The sequence below is a fragment of the Rhipicephalus microplus genome, chromosome 8 (assembly GCF_043290135.1).
Source record: "Rhipicephalus microplus isolate Deutch F79 chromosome 8, USDA_Rmic, whole genome shotgun sequence".
NCBI classification, from domain to species: Eukaryota; Metazoa; Arthropoda; class Arachnida; order Ixodida; family Ixodidae; genus Rhipicephalus; species Rhipicephalus microplus.
This window is the reverse complement of record NC_134707.1, coordinates 99,182,231-99,202,088: the sequence shown is the minus strand read 5'-3', so window position 1 is coordinate 99,202,088 and position 19,858 is coordinate 99,182,231.

Below are 19,858 nucleotides of genomic sequence, written 5' to 3'. Positions count from 1 at the left end.
TGGAGCTTCTAGTTGCGGAGTTTCTAGTTGTGGAGTTTCTAGTTGCCGTGTTTCTAAATGCGAAGTCTCAAGTTGTGGTGTTTCTATCTGTGGAGTTTCTAGTTGTAGAGTCTCTAGTTGTGGAGTTCCTGGTTGTGGAGTTTCTAGTTGTGGAGTGTCTAGTTGTTGAGTTTCTGGTTTCGGAGTTTCTAGGTGTTGAGTTTCTAGTTGGAGTTTTAATTTTCGAGTTTCTAGTTGTAGATTTTCTAGTTGCAGAGTTCCTAGTTGTGGAGTTTCTAGTTTTGGCATTTCTAGTTGCTGAAATTATAGCTGTGAAGTTTCTACTTATGGAATCTCTAGTCATGAAGTTTCTAGTTGTGGAGTTTTTAGTTGTGAAGTTCTTAGTTGTGGAGTTTCCTGTTGTGGAGTTTCTAGTTGTGAAGTTTCTATTTGTGGATTTTCTAGTTGCGGAGTTTCTAGTTGCGGAGCTTCTAGTTGTGTAGTTTCTAGTTGGGAAGTTTCTACTTGAGTTTATAGTTGTGGATTTTCTAGTTGCAGAGTTTCGTGTTGTGGAGTTTCTAGTTGCAGAGTTTCTAGTTGTGGAGTCTGTAGTTGTGGAGCATCTAGTTGTGGTGTTTCAAGTTGTGGAGTTTTTATTTGTGGATTTTCTAGTTGTGGAGTTTCAAGTTGTCGGGTTTGTAGATGCGGAGTTTTTGTTGTAGAGTCCCTAGTTGTGGAGTTTCTAGTTGCGGAGTTTCTAGTTGCAGAGTTTCTAGTCGTGGAGTTACTAGTTGTGGAGTTTGTAGTTGCGGAGTTTCTAGTTGTGGAGTTTCTAGTTGTGAAGTTTCTAGTTGTGGAGTTTCAAGATGCGGAATTGATAGGTGTGGAGTTTCTAGTTGTGGAGTTTCTAGTTTTGGAATTTGTAGTTGTGGAGTATCTAGTTGTGGTGTTTCAAGGTGTGGAGTGTCTAGTTGTGGAGTTTCTAGTTGCAGAGTTTCTAGTTGGGGAGTTTTTAATTGCCGTGTTTCTAAATGCGAAGTCTCAAGTTGTGGTGCTTCTATCTATGGAGTTTCTAGTTGTGGAGTCTTTAGTTGTGGAGTTCCTAGTTGTGGAGTTTCTAGTTGTGGAGTGTCTAGTTGAGGAGTTTCTAGTCGTGGAGTTTCTAGTTGTGGAGTTTGTAGTTGCGGAGTTTCTAGTTGTGGAGTTTCTAGTTGTGGAGTTTGTAGTTGTGAAGTTTCTAGTTGTTGAGTTTCAAGATGCGGAATTGATAGGTGTGGAGTTTCTAGTTATGGAGTTTCTAGTTGTCGGGTTTCTAGTTGCGGAGTTGTTGTTGTGGAGTCTCTAATTGTGGAGTCTCTAGTTGTGGAGTTTTTAGTTTTGGAGTTTCTAGTTGTGGAATTTGTAGTTGTGGAGTATCTAGTTGTGGTGTTTCCAGTTGTGGATTTTCTAGTTGTGGAGTTTCTAGTTGCGGAGTTTCTAGTTGGAGAGTTTCTAGTTGCCGTGTTTCTAAATGCGAAGTCTCAAGTTGTGGTGCTTCTATCTGTGAAGTTTCTAGTTGTGGAGTCTTTAGTTGTGGAGTTCCTAGTTGTGGAGTTTCTAGTTGTGGAGTGTCTAGTTGAGGAGTTTCAAGTCGTGGAGTTTCTAGTTGTGGAGTTTGTAGTTGCGGAGTTTCTAGTTGTGGAGTTTCTAGTTGTGGAGTTTCTAGTTGTGAAGTTTCTAGTTGTGGAGTTTCAAGATGCGGAATTGATAGGTGTGGAGTTTCTAGCTATGGAGTTTCTAGTTGTCGGGTTTCTAGTTGCGGAGTTTTTGTTGTGGTGTCTCTAATTGTGGAGTCTCTAGTTGTCGAGTTTCTAGTTGTGGAGTTTCTAGTTGTGGAGTTTCTAGTTGTAAAATTTGTAGTTGTGGAGTATCTAGTTGTGGTGTTCAAGTTGTGGAGTTTCTAGTTGTGGAGTTTCTAGTTGCGGAGTTTCTAGTTGGTGAATTTCTAGTTGCTGTGTTTCTAAATGCGAAGTCTCAAGTTGTGGTGCTTCTATCTGTGGAATTTCTAGTTGTGGAGTCTTTAGTTGTGGAGTTCCTAGTTGTGGAGTTTCTAGTTGCAGAGTGTCTAGTTGAGGAGTTCCTAGTTGTGGAGTTTCTAGTTGTGGAAATTCTAGTTGTCGGGTTTGTAGTTGCGGAGTTTTTGTTGTGGAGTCTCTAGTTGTGGAGTCTCTAGTTGTGGAGTTTCTAGTTTCAGAGTTTCTAGTTGCGGAGTTTCTAGTTGTGGAGTCTGTAGTTGTGGAGCATCTAGTTGTGGTGTTTCAAGTTGTGGAGTTTTTATTTGTGGATTTTCTAGCTGTGGAGTTTCTAGTTGCGGAGTTTCTAGTTGCAGAGTTTCTAGTTGCGGACTTTGTAGCTGTGGAGTTTCTAGTTGCGGAGTTTCTAGTTGCAGAGTTTCTAGTTGTGAATTTTCTAGTTGTGGAGTTTCAAGATGGCGAATTGATAGGTGTGGAGTTTCTAGTTTTGGAGTTTCTAGTTGTGGAATTTGTAGTTGTGGAGTACCTAGTTTTGGTGTTTCAAGTTGTGGATTTTCTAGTTGTGGAGTTTCTAGTTGCGGAGTTTCTAGTTGGAGAGTTTCTAGTGGCCGTGTTTCTAAATGCGAAGTCTCAAGTTGTGGTGCTTCTATCTGTGGAGTTTCTAGTTGTGGAGTCTTTAGTTGTGGAGTTCCTAGTTGTGGAGTTTCTAGTTGTGGAGTGTCTAGTTGAGGAGTTTCAAGTCATGGAGTTTCTAGTTGTGGAGTTTGTAGTTGCGGAGTTTCTAGTTGTGGAGTTTCTAGTTGTGGAGTTTCTAGTTGTGAAGTTTCTAGTTGTGGAGTTTCAAGATGCGGAATTGATAGGTGTGGAGTTTCTAGTTATGGAGTTTCTAGTTGTCGGGTTTCTAGTTGCGGAGTTTTTGTTGTGGAGTCTCTAATTGTGGAGTCTCTAGTTGTGGAGTTTCTAGTTGTGGAGTTTCTAGTTGTGGAGTTTCTAGTTGTAAAATTTGTAGTTGTGGAGTATCTAGTTGTGGTGTTTCAAGTTGTGGAGTTTCTAGTTGCGGAGTTTTTGTTGTGGAGTTTCTAGTTGGTGAGTTTCTAGTTGCCGTGTTTCTAAATGCGAAGTCTCAAGTTGTGGTACTTCTATCTGTGGAGTTTCTAACTGTGGAGTCTTTAGTTGTGGAGTTTCTAGTTGTGGAGTTTCTAGTTGTGGAGTGTCTAGTTGAGGAGTTCCTAGTTGTGGAGTTTCTAGTTTATTTAATAATACTGTCAACCCTCCAAGAGGGTCATAACAGAGAGGACAATACAATTACATACATAAAAAATGTACAAGGTACATAAAGTTGCGTAACACTCGGCACTTCACAATGAAAACAGGTATTTCATTAATACAATTCAGAATACAAAATAACAATTGAAAATTCACTGACATATTCCAAAATAATGGACATGAGGTCGCTTACATCAAACTCAACAATCTCGTAAGTGTGCCTCTACAGCATTTTCGAAGTCGGTGACATTGTTTAAAACAACAATTGCGTTTGGTAGTTTGTTCCACATTTCTACGACATCCGGGAAGAAAGAATATCGAAACATGTCAGTATTTGTTTGGTATGGTTTTATGACGCAATCGTGGTTAGTTCGGGGATTTATTTTTAGTTGTGGAGTTTCTAGTTGTCGCGTTTGTAGATGCGGAGTTTTTGTTGTGGATTCCCTAGTTGTGGAGTCTCTAGTTGTGGAGTTTCTAGTTGCAGAGTTTCTAGTTGTGGAGTCTGTAGTTGTGGAGTCTGTAGTTGTGGAGCATCTAGTTGTGTTGTTTCAAGTTGCGGAGTTTCTATTTGTGGATTTTCTAGCTGTGGAGTTTCTAGTTGCGGAGTTTCTAGTTGCAGAGTTTCTAGTTGCGGACTTTGTAGCTGTGGAGTTTCCAGTTGCGGAGTTTCTAGTTGCAGAGTTTCTAGTTGTGGAGTTTGTAGTTGTGAAGTTTCTAGTTGTGGAGTTTCAAGATGCGGAATTGATAGGTGTGGAGTTTCTAGTTATGGAGTTTCTAGTTGTCGGGTTTCCAGTTGCGGAGTTTTTGTTGTGGAGTCTCTAATTGTGGAGTCTCTAGTTGTGGAGTTTCTAGTTGTGGAGTTTCTAGTTGTGGAGTTTCTAGTTGTGGAATTTGTAGTTGTGGAGCAGCTAGTTGTGGTGTTTCAAGTCGTGGAGTTTCTAGTTGTGGAGTTTCTAGTTGCGGAGTTTCTAGTTGGTGAGTTTCTAGTTGCCGTGTTTCTAAATGCGAAGTCTCAATTTGTGGAGTTTCTAGCTGTGGAGTTTCTAGTTGTGGAGTTTTTAGTTGTGGAGTTTCTGGTTGCCGAGTTTCTAGTTGCAAAGTCTCAAGTTGTGGAGTTTTTAACTGTGGAGTTTCCAGTTGCGGAGCTTCTAGCTGTGGAGTTTTAGTTGTGGAGTTTGTAGTTGTGGAGTCTCTAGTTGTGGAGTTTCTAGTTAAGGAGTTTCTAGTTGCGAAGTGTCAAGTTGTGGAGTTTCTAGTTGTGGAGTTTCTAGTTGGGAATTCGTAGTTTTAGGGTTCGTAGTTGTCGGGTTTCTTGTTGCGCAGTTTCTAGTCGTGGAGTTTCTAGTTGTGGAGTTTCTAGCTGTGGAGTTTCTATTTTCGGAGTTTCTAGTTGCAGAGTTTCTAGTTGTGGAGTTTCTAGTTGTGGAGTTTCTAGTTGCGGTGTTTTCGAGTGGCGGAGTCTGTAGTTGTGGAGTTTCAAGTTGTGGAGTTTCTATTTGTGGATTTTCTAGCTGTGGAGTTTCTAGTTGCGGAGTTTCTAGTGGCAGAGTTTCTAGTTGCGGAATTTCTAGCTGTGGAGTTTCTAGTTGCGGAGTTTCTAGCTGCAGACTTTCTAGTTGTGGAGTTTCTAGTTGTGGAGTTTCTAGTTGTGGAGTTTCAAGATGCGGAATTGATAGGTGTGGAGTTTCTAGTTGTGGAGTTTCTAGTTGTCGGGTTTCTAGTTGCGGAGTTTTGATGTGGAGTCCCTGGTTGTGGAGTCTCTAGTTGTGAAGTTTCTAGTTGCAAAGTTTCTAGTTGCGGAGTTTCTAGTTGTGGAGTCTGTAGTTGTGGAGTCTGCAGTTGTGGAGTTTCTAGTTGTGGAGTTTTTAGTTATGGAGTCTCTCGTTGTGGAGTTTCTAGTTGCGAAGTTTCTAGTTGCCGAGTTTCTAGTTGCAAAGTCTAAAGTTGTGGAGTTTCCAGCTGTGGAGTTTCTAGTTGCGGAGTTTCTAGTTGTAGAGTTTCTAGTTGTGGAGTTTCTAGTTGCCGTGTTTCTAAATGCGAAGTCTCAAGTTGTGGTGTTTCTATCTGTGGAGTTTCTAGTTGTAGAGTCTCTAGTTGTGGAGTTCCTAGTTGTGGAGTTTCTAGTTGTGGAGTGTCTAGTTGTGGAGTTTCTGGTTTCGGAGTTTCTAGGTGTTGAGTTTCTAGTTGGAGTTTTAGTTTTCGAGTTTCTAGTTGTAGATTTTCTAGTTGCCGAGTTCCTAGTTGTGGAGTTTCTAGTTGTGGCATTTCTAGTTGCTGAAAATATAGCTGTGGAGTTTCTACTTATGGAATCTCTAGTCATGGAGTTTCTAGTTGTGGAGTTTTTAGTTGTGGAGTTTTTAATTGTGGAGTTTCCTGTTGTGGAGTTTCTAGTTGTGGAGTTTCTATTTGTGGATTTTCTAGCTGTAGAGTCTCTAGTTCTGGAGTTTCTAGTTGTGGAGTTTATAGTTGTGGCGTTTCTAGCTGTGGAGTTTCTATTTGCGGAGTTTCTAGTTGCGGAGTTTCTAGTCGTGGAGTTTCTAGTGTTTGAGTTTCTAGTTGTGGAGTTTTTAGTTGCGGAGTTTTCTAGTTGCGGAGTCTCTAGTTGTGGAGTTTCTAGTTGCGGAGTTTCTAGCTGTGGAGTTTCTAGTTGCAGAGTCTCTAGTTGTGCAGGCTCTAGTTGGGGAGTCTCTAGTTCCGGAGTTTCTAGTTGTGGAGTTTATAGTTGTGAAATTTCTAGCTGTGGAGTTTCTAGTTGCGGAGTTTCTAGTTGCAGAGTTTCTAGTTGTGGAGTACTAGTTGTGGAGTTTCTAGTTGCGGAGTTTTCTAGTTGCGGAGTCTGTAGTTGTGAAGTTTCTAGCTGAGGAGTTTCTCTTTGTGGATTTTCTAGCTGTGGAGTTTTTAGTTGCAGAGTTTCTAGTTGCGAACTTGTGGAGTACTAGTTGTGGAGTTTCTAGTTGCGGAGTTTTCTAGTTGCGGAGTCTGTAGTTGTGAAGTTTCTAGCTGAGGAGTTTCTCTTTGTGGATTTTCTAGCTGTGGAGTTTTTAGTTGCAGAGTTTCTAGTTGCGAACTTTCTAGCTGCGGAGTTTCTAGTTACGGAGTTTCTAGTGGCAGAGTTTCTAGTTGTGGAGTTTCTATTTGTGAAGTTTGTAAGTGCGGAGTTTCTAGTTGTTGAGTTTCTAGTTGTGGAATTTCTAGTTGTGGAGTTTCAAGATGCGGAATTGAAAGGTGTGGAGCATCTAGTTGTGGAGTTTCTAGTTGTCGGGTTTGTAGTTGGCGAGTTTTCGTTGTGGAGTTTCTAGTTGGTGAGTTTCTAGTTGCCGTGTTTCTAAAGGCGAAGTCTCAAGTTGTGGTACTTCTATCTGTGGAGTTTCTACCTGTGGAGTCTTTAGTTGTGGAGTTCCTAGTTGTGAAGTTTCTAGTTGCGGAGTGTCTAGTTGAGGAGTTCCTAGTTGTGGAGTTTCTAGTTGTGGAGTTTCTAGTTGTCGGGTTTGTAGATGTGGAGATTTTGTTGTGGATGCCCTAGTTGTGGAGTCTCTAGTTGTGGAGTTTCTAGTTTCAGAGTTTCTAGTTGCGGAGTTTCTAGTTGTGGAGTCTGTAGTTGTGGAGCATCTAGTTGTGGTGTTTCAAGTTGTGGAGTTTCTATTTGTGGATTTTCTAGCTGTGGAGTTTCTAGTTGCGGAGTTTCTAGTTGCAGAGTTTCTAGTTGCGGACTTTGTAGCTGTGGAGTTTCTAGTTGCGGAGTTTCTAGTTGCAGAGTTTCTAGTTGTGAAGTTTCTAGTTGTGGAGTTTCAAGATGGGGAATTGATAGGTGTGGAGTTTCTAGTTGTGGAGTTTCTAGTTGTGGAATTTGTAGTTGTGGAGTATCTAGTTTTGGTGTTTCAAGTTGTGGATTTTCTAGTTGTGGAGTTTATAGTTGCGGAGTTTCTAGTTGGAGAGTTTCTAGTTGCCGTGTTTCTGAATGCGAAGTCTCAAGTTGTGGTGCTTCTATCTGTGGAGTTTCTAGTTGTTGAGTCTTTAGTTGTGGAGTTCCTAGTTGTGGAGTTTCTAGTTGTGGAGTGTCTAGTTGAGGAGTTTCAAGTCGTGGAGTTTCTAGTTGTGGAGTTTGTAGTTGCGGAGTTTCTAGTTGTGGAGTTTCTAGTTGTGGAGGTTCTAGTTTTGAAGTTTCTAGTTGTGGAGTTTCAAGATGCGGAATTGATAGGTGTGGAGTTTCTAGTTATGAAGTTTCTAGATGTCGGGTTTCTAGTTGCGGAGTTTTTGTTGTGGAGTCTCTAATTGTGGAGTCCCTAGTTGTGTAGTTTTTAGTTGTGGAGTTTTTAGTTGTGGAGTTTCTAGTTGTAAAATTTGTAGTTGTGGAGTATCTAGTTGTGGTGTTTCAAGTTGTGGAGTTTCTAGTTGTGGAGTTTCTAGTTGCAGAGTTTCTAGTTGGTGAGTTTTTAGTTGCCGTGTTTCTAAATGCGAAGTATCAAGTTGTGGTGCTTCTATCCGTGGAGTTTCTAGTTGTGGAGTCTTTAGTTGTGGAGTTCCTAGTTGTGGAGTTTCTAGTTGTGAAGTTTCTAGTTGTGGAGTTTCAAGATGCGGAATTGATAGGTGTGGAGTTTCTAGTTATGGAGTTTCTAGTTGTAGAGTTTGTAGTTGCGGAGTTTCTAGTTGTAGAGTTTCTAGTTGTGGAGTTTCTAGTTGTGGAGTTTCAAGATGCGAAATTGATAGGTGTGGAGTTTCTAGTTATGGAGTTTCTAGTTGTCGGGTTTCTAGTTGCGGAGTTTTTGTTGTGGAGTCTCTAGTTGTGGAGTTTCTAGTTGTGGAGTTTCTAGTTGTGGAGTTTTTAGTTGTGGAATTTGTAGTTGTGGAGCAGCTAGTTGTGGTGTTTCAAGTTGTGGTGTTTCTAGTTGTGGAGTTTCTAGTTGCGGAGTTTCTAGTTGGTGAGTTTCTAGTTGCTGTGTTTCTAAATGCGAAGTCTCAATTTGTGGAGTTTCTAGCTGTGGAGTTTCTAGTTGTGGAGTTTCTAGTTGTGGAGTTTCTGGTTGCCGAGTTTCTAGTTGCAAAGCCTCAAGTTGTTGAGTTTTTAGCTGTGGAGTTTCGAGTTGCGGAGCTTCTAGCTGTGGAGTTTTAGTTGTGGAGTTTGTCGTGGTGGAGTCTCTAGTTGTGGAGTTTCTAGTTAAGGAGTTTCTAGTTGCGAAGTGTCAAGTTGTGGAGTTTCTAGTTGTGGAGTTTCTAGTTGGGAATTCGTAGTTTTAGGGTTCGTAGTTGTCGGGTTTCTTGTTGCGCAGTTTCTAGTCGTGGAGTTTCTAGTTGTGGAGTTTCTAGCTGTGGAGTTTCTATTTGCGGAGTTTCTAGTTGAAGAGTTTCTATTTGTGGAGTTTCTTGTTGTGGAGTTTCTAGTTGCAGAGTTTTCTAGTTGCGGAGTCTGTAGTTGTGGAGTTTCTAGTTGTGGAGTTTCTATTTGTGGATTTTCTAGCTGTGCAGTTTCTAGTTGCGGAGTTTCTAGTGGCAGAGTTTCTAGTTGCGGAATTTCTAGCTGTGGAGTTTCTAGTTGCGGAGTTTCTAGCTGCAGACTTTCTAGTTGTGGAGTTTCTAGTTGTGGAGTTTCTAGTTGTGGAGTTTCAAGATGCGGAATTGATAGGTGTGGAGTTTCTAGTTGTGGAGTTTCTAGTTATCGGGTTTCTAGTTGCGGAGTTTTTGATGTGGAGTCCCTGGTTGTGGAGTGTCTAGTTGTGAAGTTTCTAGTTGCAAAGTTTCTAGTTGCGGAGTTTCTAGTTGTGGAGTCTGTAGTTGTGGAGTCTGCAGTTGTGGAGTTTCTAGTTGTGGAGTTTTTAGTTATGGAGTCTCTCGTTGTGGAGTTTCTAGTTGCGAAGTTTCTAGTTGCCGATTTTCTAGTTGCAAAGTTTAAAGTTGTGGAGTTTCAAGCATTGGAGTTTCTAGTTGCGGAGTTTCTAGTTGTAGAGTTTCTAGTTGTGGAGTTTCTAGTTGCCGTGTTTCTAAATGCGAAGTCTCAAGTTGTGGTGTTTCTATCTGTGGAGTTTCTAGTTGTAGAGTCTCTAGTTGTGGAGTTAATAGTTGTAGATTTTCTAGTTGCAGAGTTCCTAGTTGTGGAGTTTCTAGTTTTGGCATTTCTAGTTGCTGAAATATAGCTGTGAAGTTTCTACTTATGGAATCTCTAGTCATGGAGTTTCTAGTTGTGGAGTTTTTAGTTGTGGAGTTCTTAGTTGTGGAGTTTCCTGTTGTGGAGTTTCTAGTTGTGAAGTTTCTATTTGTGGATTTTCTAGTTGCGGAGTTTCTAGTTGCGGAGCTTCTAGTTGTGTAGTTTCTAGTTGGGAAGTTTCTACTTGAGTTTATAGTTGTGGATTTTCTAGTTGCAGAGTTTCGTGTTGCAGAGCTTCAAGTTGTGGAGTTTCTAGTTGCGGAGTCTATAGTTGTGGAGTTTCTAGTTGTGGAGTTTCTAGCTGTGGAGTTTCTAGTTGCAGAGTCTCTAGTTGTGCAGGCTCTAGTTGTGGAATCTCTAGTTCTGAAGTTTCTAGTTGTGGAGTTTATAGTTGTGGAGTTTCTAGCTGCGGAGTTTCTAGTTGCGGAGTTTCTAGTTGCAGAGTTTCTAGTTGTGGAGTTTCTATTTGCGGTGTTTCTAGTTGCAGAGTTTCTAGTTGTGGAGTTTCTAGTTGTGGAGTTTCTAGTTGCGGAGTTTTCTAGTTGCGGAGTCTGTAGTTGTGGAGTTTCTAGTTGTGGAGTTTCTATTTGTGGATTTTCTAGCTGTGGAGTTTCTAGTTGCGGAGTTTCTAGTGGCAGAGTTTCTAGTTGCGGAATTTCTAGCAGTGGAGTTTCTAGTTGGGGAGTTTCTAGCTGCAGACTTTCTAGTTGTGGAGTTTCTAGTTGTCGGGTTTCTAGTTGCGGAGTTTTTGATGTGGAGTCCCTGGTTGTGGAGTCTCTAGTTGTGAAGTTTCTAGTTGCAAAGTTTCTAGTTGCGGAGTTTCTAGTTGAGGAGTCTGTAGTTGTGGAGTCTGCAGTTGTGGAGTTTCTAGTTGTGGAGTTTTTAGTTATGGAGTCTCTCGTTGTGGAGTTTCTAGTTGCGAAGTTTCTAGGTACCGAGTTTCTAGTTGCAAAGTCTAAAGTTGTGGAGTTTCCAGCATTGGAGTTTCTAGTTGCGGAGTTTCTAGTTGTAGAGTTTCTAGTTGTGGAGTTTCTAGTTGCCGTGTTTCTAAATGCGAAGTCTCAAGTTGTGGTGTTTCTATCTGTGGAGTTTCTAGTTGTAGAGTCTCTAGTTGTGGAGTTCCTAGTTGTGGAGTTTCTAGTTGTGGAGTGTCTAGTTGTGGAGTTTCTGGTTTCGGAGTTTCTAGGTGTTGAGTTTCTAGTTGGAGTTTTAGTTTTCGAGTTTCTAGTTGTAGATTTTCTAGTTGCAGAGTTCCTAGTTGTGGAGTTTCTAGTTTTGGCATTTCTAGTTGCTGAAATTATAGCTGTGAAGTTTCTACTTATGGAATCTCTAGTCATGGAGTTTCTAGTTGTGGAGTTTTTAGTTGTGGAGTTCTTAGTTGTGGAGTTTCCTGTTGTGGAGTTTCTAGTTGTGAAGTTTCTATTTGTGGATTTTCTAGTTGCGGAGTTTCTAGTTGCGGAGCTTCTAGTTGTGTAGTTTCTAGTTGGGAAGTTTCTACTTGAGTGTATAGTTGTGGATTTTCTAGTTGCAGAGTTTCGTGTTGCAGAGCTTCAAGTTGTGGAGTTTCTAGTTGCGGAGTCTATAGTTGTGGAGTTTCTAGTTGTGGAGTTTCTAGCTGTGGAGTTTCTAGTTGCAGAGTCTCTAGTTGTGCAGGCTCTAGTTGTGGAGTCTCTAGTTCTGAAGTTTCTAGTTGTGGAGTTTATAGTTGTGGAGTTTCTAGCTGCGGAGTTTCTAGTTGCAGAGTTTCTAGTTGCAGAGTTTCTAGTTGTGGAGTTTCTAGTTGTGGAGTTTCTATTTGTGGATTTTCTAGCTGTAGAGTCTCTAGTTCTGGAGTTTCTAGTTGTGGAGTTTATAGTTGTGGCGTTTCTAGCTGTGGAGTTTCTATTTGCGGAGTTTCTAGTTGCGGAGTTTCTAGTCGTGGAGTTTCTAGTGTTTGAGTTTCTACTTGTGGAGTTTTCAGTTGCGGAGTTTTCTAGTGTCGGAGTCTCTAGTTGTGGAGTTTCTAGTTGCGGAGTTTCTAGCTGTGGAGTTTTTAGTTGCAGAGTCTCGAGTTGTGCAGGCTCTAGTTGGGGAGTCTCTAGTTCCGGAGTTTCTAGTTGTGGAGTTTATAGTTGTGGAGTTTCTAGCTGTGGAGTTTCTAGTTGCGGAGTTTCTAGTTGCAGAGTTTCTAGTTGTGGCGTACTAGTTGCGGAGTTTTCTAGTTGCGGAGTCTGTAGTTGTGAAGTTTCTAGCTGTGGAGTTTCTCTTTGTGGATTTTCTAGCTGTGGAGTTTTCAGTTGCAGAGTTTTTAGTTGCGAACTTTCTAGCTGTGGAGTTTCTAGTCACGGAGTTTCTAGTGGCAGAGTTTCTAGTTGTGGAGTTTCTATTTGTGAAGTTTGTAAGTGCGGAGTTTCTAGTTGTTGAGTTTCTAGTTGTGGAGTTTCTAGTTGTGGAGTTTCAAGATGCGGAATTGAAAGGTGTGGAGCATCTAGTTGTGGAGTTTCTAGTTGTCGGGTTTGTAGTTGCGGAGTTTTTCTTGTGGAGTTTCTAGTTGGTGAGTTTCTAGTTGCCGTGTTTCTAAATGCGAAGTCTCAAGTTGTGGTACTTCTATCATTGGAGTTTCTAGTTGTGGAGTCGTTAGATGTGGAGTTCCTAGTTGTGGAGTTTCTAGTTGTGGAGTGTCTAGTTGAGGGGTTCCTAGTTGTGGAGTTTCTAGTTGTGGAGTTTCTAGTTGTCGGGTTTGTAGATGCGGAGTTTTTGTTGTGGAGTCCCTAGTTGTGGAGTCTCTAGTTGTGGAGCTTCTAGTTGGAGAGTTTCTAGTTGTGAAGTCTGTAGTTTTGGAGCATCTAGTTGTGGTGTTTCAAGTTGTGGAGTTTCTATTTGTGGATTTTCTAGTTGTGGAGTTTCAAGTTGTCGGGTTTGTAGATGCGGAGTTTTTGTTGTGGAGTCCCTAGTTGTGGAGTTTCTAGTTGCGGAGTTTCTAGTTGCAGAGTTTATAGTCGTGGAGTTTGTAGTTAAGGAGTTTGTAGTTGCGGAGTTTCTAGTTGTGGAGTTTCTAGTTGTGGAGTTTCTAGTTGTGAAGTTTCTAGTTGTGGAGTTTCAAGATGCGGAATTGATAGGTGTGGAGTTTCTAGTTGTGGAGTTTCTAGTTTTGGAATTTGTAGTTGTGGAGTATCTAGTTGTGGTGTTTCAAGTTGTGGTGTTTCAAGTTGTGGAGTTTCTAGTTGTGGAGTTTCTAGTTGCGGAGTTTCTAGTTGGTGAGTTTCTAGTTGCCGTGTTTCTAAATGCGAAGTCTCAATTTGTGGAGTATCTAGCTGTGAAGTTTCTAGTTGTGGAGTTTCTAGTTGTGGAGTTTCTGGTTGCCGAGTTTCTAGTTGCAAAGTCTCAAGTTGTGGAGTTTTTAGCTGTGGAGTTTCCAGTTGCGGAGCTTCTAGCTGTGGAGTTTTAGTTGTGCAGTTTGTAGTTGTGGAGTCTCTAGTTGTGGAGTTTCTAGTTAAGGAGTTTCTAGTTGCGAAGTGTCAAGTTGTGGAGTTTCTAGTTGTGGAGTTTCTAGTTGGGAATTCGTAGTTTTAGGGTTCGTAGTTGTCGGGTTTCTTGTTGCGCAGTTTCTAGTCGTGGAGTTTCTAGTTGTGGAGTTTCTAGCTGTGGAGTTTCTATTTGCGGAGTTTCTAGTTGCAGAGTTTCTAGTTGTGGAGTTTCTAGTTGTGGAGTTTCTAGTTGCGGAGTTTTCTAGTTGCGGAGTCTGTAGTTGTGGAGTTTCTAGTTGTGGAGTTTCTATTTGTGGATTTTCTAGCTGTGGAGTTTCTAGTTGCGGAGTTTCTAGTGGCAGAGTTTCTAGTTGCGGAATTTCTAGCTGGGGAGTTTCTAGTTGCGGAGTTTCTAGCTGCAGACTTTCTAGTTGTGGAGTTTCTAGTTGTGGAGTTTCTAGTTGTGGAGTTTCAAGATGCGGAATTGATAGGTGTGGAGTTTCTAGTTGTGGAGTTTCTAGTTGTCGGGTTTCTAGTTGCGGAGTTTTGGATGTGGAGTCCCTGGTTGTGGAGTCTCTAGTTGTGAAGTTTCTAGTTGCAAAGTTTCTAGTTGCGGAGTTTCTAGTTGTGGAGTCTGTAGTTGTGGAGTCTGCAGTTGTGGAGTTTCTAGTTGTGTAGTTTTTAGTTATGGAGTCTCTCGTTGTGGAGTTTCTAGTTGCGAAGTTTCTAGTTGCCGAGTTTCTAGTTGCAAAGTCTAAAGTTGTGGAGTTTCCAGCATTGGAGCTTCTAGTTGCAGAGTTTCTAGTTGTAGAGTATCTAGTTGTGGAGTTTCTAGTTGCCGTGTTTCTAAATGCGAAGTCTCAAGTTGTGGTGTTTCTATCTGTGGAGTTTCTAGTTGTAGAGTCTCTAGTTGTGGAGTTCCTAGTTGTGGAGTTTCTAGTTGTGGAGTGTCTAGTTGTGGAGTTTCTGGTTTCGGAGTTTCTAGGTGTTGAGTTTCTAGTTGGAGTTTTAATTTTCGAGTTTCTAGTTGTAGATTTTCTAGTTGCAGAGTTCCTAGTTGTGGAGTTTCTAGTTTTGGCATTTCTAGTTGCTGAAATTATAGCTGTGAAGTTTCTACTTATGGAATCTCTAGTCATGGAGTTTCTAGTTGTGGAGTTTTTAGTTGTGGAGTTCTTAGTTGTGGAGTTTCCTGTTGTGGAGTTTCTAGTTGTGAAGTTTCTATTTGTGGATTTTCTAGTTGCGGAGTTTCTAGTTGCGGAGCTTCTAGTTGTGTAGTTTCTAGTTGGGAAGTTTCTACTTGAGTTTATAGTTGTGGATTTTCTAGTTGCAGAGTTTCGTGTTGTGGAGTTTCTAGTTGCAGAGTTTCTAGTTGTGGAGTCTGTAGTTGTGGAGCATCTAGTTGTGGTGTTTCAAGTTGTGGAGTTTCTATTTGTGGATTTTCTAGTTGTGGAGTTTCAAGTTGTCGGGTTTGTAGATGCGGAGTTTTTGTTGTGGAGTCCCTAGTTGTGGAGTTTCTAGTTGCGGAATTTCTAGTTGCAGAGTTTATAGTCGTGGAGTTTGTAGTTAAGGAGTTTGTAGTTGCGGAGTTTTTAGTTGTGGAGTTTCTAGTTGTGGAGTTTCTAGTTGTGAAGTTTCTAGTTGTGGAGTTTCAAGATGCGGAATTGATAGGTGTGGAGTTTCTAGTTGTGGAGTTTCTAGTTTTGGAATTTGTAGTTGTGGAGTATCTAGTTGTGGTGTTTCAAGTTGTGGAGTTTCTAGTTGTGGAGTTTCTAGTTGCGGAGTTTCTAGTTGGTGAGTTTCTAGTTGCCGTGTTTCTAAAGGCGAAGTCTCAAGTTGTGGTGCTTCTATCTGTGGAGTTTCTAGTTGTGGAGTCTTTAGTTGTGGAGTTCCTTGTTGTGGAGTTTCCAGTTGTGGAGTGTCTAGTTGAGGAGTTTCTAGTCGTGGAGTTTCTAGTTGTGGAGTTTGTAGTTGCGGAGTTTCTAGTTGCAGAGTTTCTAGTTGTGGAGTTTGTAGTTGTGAAGTTTCTAGTTGTGGAGTTTCAAGATGCGGAATTGATAGGTGTGGAGTTTCTAGTTACGGAGTTTCTAGTTGTCGGGTTTCTAGTTGCGGAGTGGTTGTTGTGGAGTCTCTAATTGTGGAGTCTCTAGTTGTGGAGTTTCTAGTTTTGGAGTTTCTAGTTGTGGAATTTGTAGTTGTGGAGTATCTAGTTTTGGTGTTTCAAGTTGTGGATTTTCTAGTTGTGGAGTTTCTAGTTGCGGAGTTTCTAGTTGGAGAGTTTCTAGTTGCCGTGTTTCTGAATGCGAAGTCTCAAGTTGTGGTGCTTCTATCTGTGGAGTTTCTAGTTGTTGAGTCTTTAGTTGTGGAGTTCCTAGTTGTGGAGTTTCTAGTTGTGGAGTGTCTAGTTGAGGAGTTTCAAGTCGTGGAGTTTCTAGTTGTGGAGTTTGTAGTTGCGGAGTTTCTAGTTGTGGAGTTTCTAGTTGTGGAGGTTCTAGTTTTGAAGTTTCTAGTTGTGGAGTTTCAAGATGCGGAATTGATAGGTGTGGAGTTTCTAGTTATGAAGTTTCTAGATGTCGGGTTTCTAGTTGCGGAGTTTTTGTTGTGGAGTCTCTAATTGTGGAGTCTCTAGTTGTGTAGTTTTTAGTTTTGGAGTTTTTAGTTGTGGAGTTTCTAGTTGTAAAAATTGTAGTTGTGGAGTATCTAGTTGTGGTGTTTCAAGTTGTGGAGTTTCTAGTTGTGGAGTTTCTAGTTGCGGAGTTTCTAGTTGGTGAGTTTTTAGTTGCCGTGTTTCTAAATGCGAAGTATCAAGTTGTGGTGCTTCTATCCGTGGAGTTTCTAGTTGTGGAGTCTTTAGTTGTCGAGTTCCTAGTTGTGGAGTTTCTAGTCGTGGAGTTTCTAGGTGTGGAGTTTGTAGTTGCGGAGTTTCTAGTTGTGGAGTTTCTAGTTGTGGAGTTTCTAGTTGTGAAGTTTCTAGTTGTGGAGTTTCAAAATGCGGAATTGATAGGTGTGGAGTTTCTAGTTATGGAGTTTCTAGTTGTCGGGTTTCTAGTTGCGGAGTTTTTGTTGTGGAGTCTCTAATTGTGGAGTCTCTAGTTGTGGAGTTTCTAGTTGTGGAATTTGTAGTTGTGGAGCAGCTAGTTGTGGTGTTTCAAGTTGTGGAGTTTCTAGTTGTGGAGTTTCTAGTTGCGGAGTTTCTAGTTGGTGAGTTTCTAGTTGCCGTGTTTCTAAATGCGAAGTCTCAATTTGTGGAGTATCTAGCTGTGAAGTTTCTAGTTGTGGAGTTTCTAGTTGTGGAGTTTCTGGTTGCCGAGTTTCTAGTTGCAAAGTCTCAAGTTGTGGAGTTTTTAGCTGTGGAGTTTCCAGTTGCGGAGCTTCTAGCTGTGGAGTTTTAGTTGTGGAGTTTGTAGTTGTGGAGTCTCTAGTTGTGGAGTTTCTAGTTAAGGAGTTTCTAGTTGCGAAGTGTCAAGTTGTGGAGTTTCTAGTTGTGGAGTTTCTAGTTGGGAATTCGTAGTTTTAGGGTTCGTAGTTGTCGGGTTTCTTGTTGCGCAGTTTCTAGTCGTGGAGTTTCTAGTTGTGGAGTTTCTAGCTGTGGAGTTTTTATTTGCGGAGTTTCTAGTTGCAGAGTTTCTAGTTGTGGAGTTTCTAGTTGTGGAGTTTCTAGTTGCGGAGTTTTCTAGTTGCGGAGTCTGTAGTTGTGGAGTTTCTAGTTGTGGAGTTTCTATTTGTGGATTTTCTAGCTGTGGAGTTTCTAGTTGCGGAGTTTCTAGTGGCAGAGTTTCTAGTTGCGGAATTTCTAGCTGGGGAGTTTCTAGTTGCGGAGTTTCTAGCTGCAGACTTTCTAGTTGTGGAGTTTCTAGTTGTGGAGTTTCAAGATGCGGAATTGATAGGTGTGGAGTTTCTAGTTGTGGAGTTTCTAGTTGTCGGGTTTCTAGTTGCGGAGTTTTGGATGTGGAGTCCCTGGTTTTGGAGTCTCTAGTTGTGAAGTTTCTAGTTGCAAAGTTTCTAGTTGCGGAGTTTCTAGTTGTGGAGTCTGTAGTTGTGGAGTCTGCAGTTGTGGAGTTTCTAGTTGTGTAGTTTTTAGTTATGGAGTCTCTCGTTGTGGAGTTTCTAGTTGCGAAGTTTCTAGTTGCCGAGTTTCTAGTTGCAAAGTCTAAAGTTGTGGAGTTTCCAGCATTGGAGCTTCTAGTTGCAGAGTTTCTAGTTGTAGAGTATCTAGTTGTGGAGTTTCTAGTTGCCGTGTTTCTAAATGCGAAGTCTCAAGTTGTGGTGTTTCTATCTGTGGAGTTTCTAGTTGTAGAGTCTCTAGTTGTGGAGTTCCTAGTTGTGGAGTTTCTAGTTGTGGAGTGTCTAGTTGTGGAGTTTCTGGTTTCGGAGTTTCTAGGTGTTGAGTTTCTAGTTGGAGTTTTAATTTTCGAGTTTCTAGTTGTAGATTTTCTAGTTGCAGAGTTCCTAGTTGTGGAGTTTCTAGTTTTGGCATTTCTAGTTGCTGAAATTATAGCTGTGAAGTTTCTACTTATGGAATCTCTAGTCATGGAGTTTCTAGTTGTGGAGTTTTTAGTTGTGGAGTTCTTAGTTGTGGAGTTTCCTGTTGTGGAGTTTCTAGTTGTGAAGTTTCTATTTGTGGATTTTCTAGTTGCGGAGTTTCTAGTTGCGGAGCTTCTAGTTGTGTAGTTTCTAGTTGGGAAGTTTCTACTTGAGTTTATAGTTGTGGATTTTCTAGTTGCAGAGTTTCGTGTTGTGGAGTTTCTAGTTGCAGAGTTTCTAGTTGTGGAGTCTGTAGTTGTGGAGCATCTAGTTGTGGTGTTTCAAGTTGTGGAGTTTCTATTTGTGGATTTTCTAGTTGTGGAGTTTCAAGTTGTCGGGTTTGTAGATGCGGAGTTTTTGTTGTGGAGTCCCTAGTTGTGGAGTTTCTAGTTGCGGAATTTCTAGTTGCAGAGTTTATAGTCGTGGAGTTTGTAGTTAAGGAGTTTGTAGTTGCGGAGTTTCTAGTTGTGGAGTTTCTAGTTGTGGAGTTTCTAGTTGTGAAGTTTCTAGTTGTGGAGTTTCAAGATGCGGAATTGATAGGTGTGGAGTTTCTAGTTGTGGAGTTTCTAGTTTTGGAATTTGTAGTTGTGGAGTATCTAGTTGTGGTGTTTCAAGTTGTGGAGTTTCTAGTTGTGGAGTTTCTAGTTGCGGAGTTTCTAGTTGGTGAGTTTCTAGTTGCCGTGTTTCTAAAGGCGAAGTCTCAAGTTGTGGTGCTTCTATGTGTGGAGTTTCTAGTTGTGGAGTCTTTAGTTGTGGAGTTCCTTGTTGTGGAGTTTCCAGTTGTGGAGTGTCTAGTTGAGGAGTTTCTAGTCGTGGAGTTTCTAGTTGTGGAGTTTGTAGTTGCGGAGTTTCTAGTTGCAGAGTTTCTAGTTGTGGAGTTTGTAGTTGTGAAGTTTCTAGTTGTGGAGTTTCAAGATGCGGAATTGATAGGTGTGGAGTTTCTAGTTATGGAGTTTCTAGTTGTCGGGTTTCTAGTTGCGGAGTGGTTGTTGTGGAGTCTCTAATTGTGGAGTCTCTAGTTGTGGAGTTTCTAGTTTTGGAGTTTCTAGTTGTGGAATTTGTAGTTGTGGAGTATCTAGTTTTGGTGTTTCAAGTTGTGGATTTTCTAGTTGTGGAGTTTCTAGTTGCGGAGTTTCTAGTTGGAGAGTTTCTAGTTGCCGTGTTTCTGAATGCGAAGTCTCAAGTTGTGGTGCTTCTATCTGTGGAGTTTCTAGTTGTTGAGTCTTTAGTTGTGGAGTTCCTAGTTGTGGAGTTTCTAGTTGTGGAGTGTCTAGTTGAGGAGTTTCAAGTCGTGGAGTTTCTAGTTGTGGAGTTTGTAGTTGCGGAGTTTCTAGTTGTGGAGTTTCTAGTTGTGGAGGTTCTAGTTTTGAAGTTTCTAGTTGTGGAGTTTCAAGATGCGGAATTGATAGGTGTGGAGTTTCTAGTTATGAAGTTTCTAGATGTCGGGTTTCTAGTTGCGGAGTTTTTGTTGTGGAGTCTCTAATTGTGGAGTCTCTAGTTGTGTAGTTTTTAGTTTTGGAGTTTTTAGTTGTGGAGTTTCTAGTTGTAAAAATTGTAGTTGTGGAGTATCTAGTTGTGGTGTTTCAAGTTGTGGAGTTTCTAGTTGTGGAGTTTCTAGTTGCGGAGTTTCTAGTTGGTGAGTTTTTAGTTGCCGTGTTTCTAAATGCGAAGTATCAAGTTGTGGTGCTTCTATCCGTGGAGTTTCTAGTTGTGGAGTCTTTAGTTGTCGAGTTCCTAGTCGTGGAGTTTCTAGTCGTGGAGTTTCTAGGTGTGGAGTTTGTAGTTGCGGAGTTTCTAGTTGTGGAGTTTCTAGTTGTGGAGTTTCTAGTTGTGAAGTTTCTAGTTGTGGAGTTTCAAGATGCGGAATTGATAGGTGTGGAGTTTCTAGTTATGGAGTTTCTAGTTGTCGGGTTTCTAGTTGCGGAGTTTTTGTTGTGGAGTCTCTAATTGTGGAGTCTCTAGTTGTGGAGTTTCTAGTTGTGGAATTTGTAGTTGTGGAGCAGCTAGTTGTGGTGTTTCAAGTTGTGGTGTTTCAAGTTGTGGAGTTTCTAGTTGTGGAGTTTCTAGTTGCGGAGTTTCTAGTTGGTGAGTTTCTAGTTGCCGTGTTTCTAAATGCGAAGTCTCAATTTGTGGAGTATCTAGCTGTGAAGTTTCTAGTTGTGGAGTTTCTAGTTGTGGAGTTTCTGGTTGCCGAGTTTCTAGTTGCAAAGTCTCAAGTTGTGGAGTTTTTAGCTGTGGAGTTTCTAGTTGCGGAGCTTCTAGCTGTGGAGTTTTAGTTGTGGAGTTTGTAGTTGTGGAGTCTCTAGTTGTGGAGTTTCTAGTTAAGGAGTTTCTAGTTGCGAAGTGTCAAGTTGTGGAGTTTCTAGTTGTGGAGTTTCTAGTTGGGAATTCGTAGTTTTAGGGTTCGTAGTTGTCGGGTTTCTTGTTGCGCAGTTTCTAGTCGTGGAGTTTCTAGTTGTGGAGTTTCTAGCTGTGGAGTTTCTATTTGCGGAGTT